Here is an 8,776-nt window from a genome sequence, read left to right as displayed (position 1 = left end):
AGTGTTAACTTAGCTCATGTTGATCAAGAAATTAAGAAAAATTTTAGAAAAAGAAGAAAAAAGCAATCAACACCACTTGCACCAATTCCCTAATGTAAACAATGAAGCGTAAAAAACATTAAAAAACTATATAGTTCCTAATTCATATGGTTCTCAACCATCCATTAGAAGGCTAGCTATTCAAGCCAACAATTTTGAAATCAAGTTTTCAATCATACAAATGGTCCAAACTACTACACAGTTTGGAAGATTACCAATCGATGATCCAAATCTCTATTTTTCTAACTTTCTTGAATTATGTGGCACTTTTTGCTATAGTGGTGTTTCTGATAAAGCTATTAGACTAAGATTATTTCCTTTTTCTCTCAGGGATAAGGTCAAAAGTTATTTGTCTTCTTTACCGTATGGTACAATCATAACTAAGGATGATTTGGTTCAAAAGTTCTTAGCAAACTTTTTCCCACCTGTAAATATTACCAAGCTAAGGAATGAGATCACCTATTTTCTGCAAGCTAATAGTGACACTTTATATGATGAATGAGAGAGATTCAAAGAGCTGCTAAAAAAATGCTCATATGATAGACTTTTCATTGGCACTAGATCTAGATATTTTACAATGGTCTCACATCACCTATAAAAAGCTCTTTAGATTTAGCTGCTAAAAGGGCTATAATCAGTAAGATTCCTGAGGAAGTAAAAAAGCTCATTGAAGAGATAGCCATTAATAATTACTAGTGGGGCATGGAGAAAAAATTAGTAAAAAGTCTGCTGGTTTATTTGAGGTTGATGCTATTATTTAAGTTAACTCCCAATTAGCTGCCTTTACAAAATAAATTAAAGCCTTAGGAAATAAAATCCCAAGCCAACCTTGTAAATGTTATACAAAACCTTTTGTCTTCTATGACATATGTAAATAACCCTGAAACTGTCCAATTCATTCAACACCATAACCTACCCATCTTTAAGACCATAGCACATTAACAATCTGCCTTACAAGACCAAACTAAATCTATTAAAAACAAAATCTCAAATTACCACACTGGCAAAAAATCTATTGAAGTAATAAAATAAAGTAATAGCTATAACTTTGAAGGGCGAAAAAACTTTACCAGATGTATAACCTGCTTCAAAAAAGAACCTCAAATTACCAGAAGTAAGTGTTGAAATTAACAAACAAGCCATAAAAGCTCCCCCAAGATCGAAGGATCCAAAAAGTCCATTTTTTCAAATATTCCAAAGATAAAAAAAGGAAAAACAATTTGTAAGATTTGTTGAGCTCTTCAAGAATTTGCAAGTCACCATTCATTTTTTTAAAACCATATAATGCATGCCTAAATACACCAAGTTTTTTAAAGAAATTCTATAAAAAAAAAAAGGTGATAGGATCATGAAATAATGGCAATGGCCCAAGAGAATAGCACCATTACATAAAAAAAGGTCTCTTCAAAATTAAGTGATCCAAGGACTATTACCATTCTTTGCATTATTGGTTATCAGTATTTTGATAAAGTCTTACATGATATTGGTGCATGTATTAATGCAATACTTTTATCTATTTTTAGGAAATTAGGAGAAGGAAAGCTAAACCAATAATAACCATAATCCAGTTGGCTGATGGATTTGTTGGACACCCTGAAAGAGTAGCTAAAAACTTAACGATATGAATAGAAAGGCTAATGCTCATGGTAGATTTCATAATCTTAAAAATTGATAAGGAGTTCAATAGAACAGTTATATTGGGGATACCTTTCTTGAGGATAAGAAAAGCTATAATTATTATGCAAAAAGGGGAACTAACAATAAGAATAAATTATTAGAAAGAGATTTTTCACATGAAGGCACATAAAGAGGTTCAAGAAGCAGTTGGAGTCATAACCACCAATGCAATAATAGAATGAAAGGTGAAGGCAACCATTAAACTATCCATTAAGAAACCACTAGAGGTATAACTGAAGCCTTTACTATCTTACTTGAAGTATGCATTCCTAGGTGAAGCATCCGTTATCCGAGTTGTTATCTCTTCAACCTTAAGCTAAGAACAAGAAGCAAAGTTGCTAGAAGTGTTGAAAAAGCATAAAAAGGCATTTACTTAAACAATAATAGATATAAAAAGAATTAGCTTAACCATATGCATGCATAAAATCTATCTAGAAGATGAGCAAAAGGGAATAATTGAACAACGAAGGTGCTTAAATCCTACTATGAAAGAGATGGTTAAGAAAGAAGTCATTAAGTGGCTAAATGTTAAAATTATCCATCAAATCTCAAATAGCTCATGAGTAAGTCCAGTATAGTGCATACCTAATAAAAAAGGCATAATATTAGTGACCAATGAGGATAATGAGTTGATCATCACATGAACTGTAACAGGATGAAGGGTCTGCATGGATTATAAGAAGTTAAATAAAACCACTCACAAAGATCATTTTCCTTTGCCCTTCATATATTAGATTCTTGATAGGTTGGTAGGACATGACTACTATTTCTTACTTGATGGATATTCTGGGTATAATCAAATAACTAGAGCATTTAAGATCCAAAGAAATTTCACATGTCTCTATGGCACTTTTGCTTTTAGAAAAATATCTTTTGGGTTGTACAATGCCCCTATAACATTTTAGCCATGTATGATGGCAATCTTTTCATAATTGGTTGAAAAAATCCTAAAGGTTTTTATGGATGATTTTTTTTATTTTTGATGATAACTTTAAACTATATCTACCTAACTTGTCTAAGGTATTCTAAAGATGTGAAAAAACTAATCTAATACTAAACTGGGAGAAATGTTATTTCATGGTTCGAGAAGAGGTCATACTTGGACATAAAGAATCAATAAAAAGGATAAAAGTCGATCAAACCAAAATAAATGTGATTGAAAGACTTCTTCAACCAACTTCAGTCAAGAAGATTAAGAGCCTTCTAAGGCATGCTGGCTTTTAAGGAAGATTTATTCATGACTTCTCCAAAATCACTAAGCCATTATGCCAACTATTGAAAAAAGATGTCAAGTTCGAGTTAACCCGAGATTGTGCTAAAGTATTCCAACTTTTAAAGGATAAGTTAATCACTACACTTATTCTTTAATGGCTTGATTGGAAACAACCCTTTAAGTTAATGTATGATGTAAGTGATTTTATAGTAGGGGCTATATTAAGGTAATGAAAAGATAAAGTCTTCTACCTTATTCACTATGAAAGTAAGACTCTTAATGATGCACAACTCAATCATGCTACAATAGAAAAGGAATTACTTGCAATGGTTTTCGCCCTTGAAAAGTTTAGGCTTTATTTGATGGGAACCAAAGTGTTTATATACATAGATTATACCATTGTCAAGTATTTGATCACAAAAAAAGATACAAAAGCTAGATTGATCAAATGGGTATTATTACTACAAGAGTTTGATCTAGAGATAAAAGAAAAGAAAAGATGTGAAAACCATGTAGTAATTCACCTATCAAGGATCAAAAGAGAGGATAAAAATGAGGAAACCATCAAAAAGTTCTTTCCTAATGAACAACTCTTGGCCATTCAAAAACCACCATGGTATGTTAATCTAGTAAATTATCTTGTAGGTAATATTCTCCCACCTAACTTAACTTATCAATAAAAGAAACAAATTTTACATGATGGTAAGTATTTCATTTGGGATAACCCTTTCGTATTTAAGCAATGCAAAGATCAAGTTCTAAAAAGATGTGTCCCTTAGGAAAAGATAGAAATCATTTTGCAATAATGCCATACCTCATAATATAGAGGGCACTACAAAGATGAAAAAATGGTAGCTAAGTATTACAATGTAGTTTTTATTGTCCCACTCTATTTAAAGATGTATACAGATTTGCTACTCAGTGTGATAGATGCCAAAGGGGTTGAAAACTTAACTAAAAGACAAGAAATGCCTTTCAATAGCATTTTAAAAGTTGAAATATTTGATGTTTGGGGAATAGATTTCATAAGGCCATTCATGCCATCTTATAGGAATCTATACTTTTTGCTAACTATGGATTAGGTTTCAAAATAGGTTGAAGCAATTGCTTCACCTTCCAATGATGCCAACTAGTACTCCAGTTCTTGAAGAAGAACATCTTTTCAAGATTTGGCATGCCCAGAGCCATTATCAGTGATAAAGGGAGTCATTTTTGTAAAAAAATCTTTGAGAAATTACTAGCCAAATTTGAAGTGACCAATAGAGTTGCCACCGTATGTTATCCTCAAACAAATTGGCAAGTTAAGGTTTCTAAAAGAAAGTGAGCTTAGGATTTTTTAGTCTAAAAATTCTTGTTTGTTCCTACCTTGACCCAAGTCTTATATTATAAGCCTAAAAGACCTTTTGATCTTAAGTTAAATATGTAGGTCTAACATTAGTGAAAAGCAATAAGGAAAGTGAATATATGAAGTTTATTCTATCTTTGAATTGAAATGTGATGAAGTGTTTTATATTACGATTACTTAAGTTATATGCATGAATTAAAGATTGAGTAGATTTGTATGTGTGAAAAGCATAAGATATTGAAAGCTTGCTTTTGAAAGAAAATTTTATGACTTTATGTTTATTTTTAACTTTGTATTATGCAATAGTACATGATAGGAGTTTTGTATAATTTTTTACTTTAAAGACATTTATATTGTTCTTTAGTATTATTGATTTAAGGTTTCGCCTAAGGATAACCAAAGATTTAAGTGTAAGGTATGATAGCACCAAAATATATATAGTTTTTATATGTTAAAATGGTACTAAAATTTAAAATTTTGGATGATTTTTAGTGCTTTTCATGTTATTTTCATGGTTTTAAGTTTTTCAAGCTTAACACTTCATTTCATTCAAGCCATACATACAAGCATATAAGGAAGATGTTCAACCTAATTATGGAAGCTCAATGCCACCCACCTTGATCCACCCATATGCAATTCAAACTTAGAATCCACCACATTCAGCCAAGATAGAATTTTGAACCAAACATGTCTTCTTTGCTTAGCCATGAAGAAAATAAGTTACACAATGACTCTATCATATTCTGCCATGCAAGAAAAAAAAACAAATTGCAAGATCATGGACTCATAAGTTCAATCCATTTGGCCAAAGCAGTTCCAAAGAAGCTACCATGTATTTTTCAACAATAAAGGCTAGGTGTGTTCAACTAAAATGAGTTTGAAAACTTACCATGAAGTTTGTTACTTAGCTTTGAAAAAGTTCACTTAGAATAGGATTTTATCCATTTAAAATTTGAGACTTGGATAAAAACCAACTTACTCTTAAAACTCCAAGCCTTAACCGAATCCAATGAAGGAGGTTAGCCAATATTTGATCAAAATGCAAGTAAGGGCTAAGATTGAACCACCAAGAGACCATTTGGCTAAGAACACTTAAGCATGAAGAGTCTTATTCAGCTATGAAGCTTGGACAACCAAGATCAAGCTCATTCAATTGTATTTGAATTCAAATCAAACACTTCTAAAGCTTATCCCCCTTGGTCAAACCTTTCATTATGAATAAGGTGACCATTCACTCATTTTCATGATCCATCACTTTTTCTTTCTTTTCTTTTTCTTCTAGTTTTTTAGTTCTTTAGGTGAGTTATTGGCTTAGGTGACAAATTTGTAATAACCATTAAGCTTTTGTTTTCTTTAAATTCTTTAATTCAAAAAGCATTATTTCCAAGAATTTTCCTTTCTTCAAGTTACAAATCTTGTTTTTTTTTTTTTTTTTTATATTTGGAAAGCCTTGTTTTTAGTTTCAAGATCAAAGTTTTCTTTAATTTTTCTTTGCAAGATTCGGCCTACACTATTTTCTTGTTCTTTAAATTCTTTTATGCAATCTTTTCCTTAAGTTATTTTAAGCATTTGGCAATTACTTTTCTTTACTTTACAATCTTTTAATATTTGTTTTATTAGATCTAGTTTTTGGCATTAGTCTTTTACTTCCCAAGTGATAGTTGAAGTTAAGAACTTTGCCTACGCCTTTAATCTTTACTTGATCTTGTAACCCCAAACCCTAAATTTTCCTTTGTTTAGATATAAACCATTAGCGGTTTGCCTTTGAAACTTGTGAATAATCCAACATTTTATTCTATAATCCTTAAAAAAATGATACTAGAATATTTTACTTTTTTACTTGATTTGTGCACTTGTAGGCTCTATACAAAAGCAACAATCAACCTATTTAGCTAACTTTAAAATGCCTATAAAGAAGATAGTTAACTATAGGGAGATCATTTTGCTGTTGTTGAAATAGATACTCACTCAGCCAACCCAACCAAGACCACCTTACACAAGCGACATCCATAATAAAATAGTTTGAAAATCTAACCTAATGGTTGTGAACCTTAAAAAAACTATCCAAAACATAACACCCCCACAAACCTTCAAGGAACAAGTAGCTACAACTCCAATAAACCCACAAACTCAAAAGTTGCTAACTTATAAGGATAGTGAATCTAGCTTGTTGACCCCATATTAAGAAGAAACCCCTAAACGTTACTACTCGACCAACTCAATGACCTATACCACCCAAAATTTAAGCAAGCCACCTCGAAACATCTAGCTAACAATGATCTAAAATCTCAAATAGAAGCCATGGAAAAGAAACTAAAAAGTAAGGTTTTTGCATTAAATAACAAACTCAAGTTTCTAAAAACCCCACATTTTACTGAGGACATAGATTGAGGTTTCCCCCCCAAAAGGATTCAAAAGGCCTACTATTGAAACTTACGATGGCACTACTAATCTTTTTAATCATCTTGAACTTTTTTGGACAAATATTCTAATCCAAAGGGTGGACAAACCATTGATGTGCAAAGGTTTTGTCATAACACTTAAAGAAATAGCTCAGTCCTGGTACATCAGCCTTAAGTTTAAGTTAATCTTTTTTTTTTAAACAGCTTAGCCACTCATCTATAATGCACTTTATAAGTAATTGCCAAACAAAAAAGATAACCTAAAGCCTGATATCAATCAAATAAGAGCATAAAGAATTTGTGAAAGCATGTATGATGATTATTAACACTAAAGTTCTTTAAGTCAAGGACTTAGAGTAAGCTGTAGCTTTAAGCACCCTCACAAATGAGCTCTATGAAAATGAGTATCATTTCAAATTATCTCTCTTTGAAACTCTAAAAAACTATAGCTAACATGTTCTTAAGAGTAAAAAATATATATATTATTCAACAATGAAAAGAATGGAATTACCAAGGATATGCTGAGGCCATTCACCACCACTTTGATTGATTTCGAAAATAAGACAATACCTATAAAAGGAACTATCAAGTTATGATACCTTAGGAATCAAACCTAGAATAATAGCCTCGACATTAAGTTTATGGTGGTAGATGTCCCTTTAACTTATAACATGATATTAGGATGACCGAGCCAATCTATTATGAAAGTTATAGGGTTAGCTCTTCACTTCAAAATCAAACTCTTAATAAGATAGAAGAGGTTAGAGGAGATCAATCCATAGCCAAATAATGCTATGCAACCAAGATCGAGGAAATGCAAGAAAAGGAAAATTTTAAGTGATGGTAAGAAGACAACAACTAATTAGAAAAGGAAAAGGAAATGAAAATAGAGCTCTTCTAAAAGCCAAACACTTAAATAAACTTTTAATCTTAAGATTTGTAAATAAAAGTTTTATCTAGTGTAAAGCTAAATTGTTAAGTTAACATTAAAACTACTTTATGAATAGAAAATTTTCTTTTTTTTTTTTACTTTATTTGAACACAACTTATACTTAACATCTTAATGCATTTTTTTATTTTTTTACTAGTTAAACATTATTTCCTCAAAACAAACAAACAACTAAATGAAAAAAAAAATGAATTCACATTGATAAATGTCCTTTTCGTAAGAGCAAAGCCTAAATTGGACATGTTAAAAGAGATCATCGATCAAAGACTAGAAACTAGTCTAACCTGACTTGAATTAGCCTAAGAGCTCGTACTTATACCTTTTTTTGAAAATGACTAGGAAAAATGCATACAGTTCAACTTTAAGCTCAACAAGAAGGAAGAACTAATTAAGCTAAATTGGTTGGGTCTTAGGTAAACATTATGAAGTGCCAAATTAAGTTTAATCAAACTTGACTCATCGTATAAACATCTTGACCAACCATGCATACTTTTATTTTATACCATGCATTTAACATTTTTATTATTATTATTTTTAGATAAAAGGCCATCGCTTGAGAATAGGAAAAAAAATAAAGATACTGGGATGTAAAATCTAAATTTATTAGATTTTAGTTTTTAAGAGTAATTGTATGAATCAACTAGATTAAATTTTGAGTTTGTCTTTATTTATCTTTATTAAATATGTAAAGTTCATGCTCGATCTACTATAGTATTTTTTTTGTTATTTATTAAAACAGATTTAAAACAAATTTTGCAAAATGTAAATTTGGGATATTTTATAGAAGAATTATTAGGTAGATCATTTGTACCATGTTAGCTGCAAAATCCAACCAATAATAAGGCTATAACACATCATTATTTAAAATTATCATTTTAACGTGCATAACTATTTTATTTAGCAATAATGGATTTTTGAGTTTTCCTTTGTACATCTTTTTGGATCAATTTGATCATATTTTATTTACATTGAACTTAATAAATTTATAAAAATTTATCTTATCATAGTCTTTAAATGGATTTGAACTCATAAAACAAAAAAAAATCATATATATATTTTTATCATTTGAACCAATCATCCTTTGAAATAAACCCACATTTTGTTTATAATAACATGGTTGTTATATTTATATGGTGAGTTTTAATGACATG

At 30.4% G+C, this 8,776-nt stretch overlaps 1 non-coding gene across 1 annotated transcript; it reads right to left on the bottom strand.

Moving 5' to 3' along the window:
- Positions 1–478: 478 nt before the first annotated feature.
- On the bottom strand, positions 479–585 carry LOC149514673 (small nucleolar RNA R71). Its single transcript, XR_016328390.1, has one exon. It is a non-coding gene; the product is annotated as a small nucleolar RNA R71 (small nucleolar RNA).
- Between the last annotated feature and the right edge of the window lie 8,191 nt (positions 586–8,776).

The sequence above is a fragment of the Durio zibethinus genome, chromosome 15 (genome assembly GCF_047325235.1).
Source record: "Durio zibethinus cultivar Kanyao isolate XHJ-2024 chromosome 15, ASM4732523v1, whole genome shotgun sequence".
Classification (NCBI taxonomy): Eukaryota; Viridiplantae; Streptophyta; class Magnoliopsida; order Malvales; family Malvaceae; genus Durio; species Durio zibethinus.
Note: the sequence above shows the minus strand (reverse complement) of the source record. Positions and strands in the feature narration are given on the sequence as shown.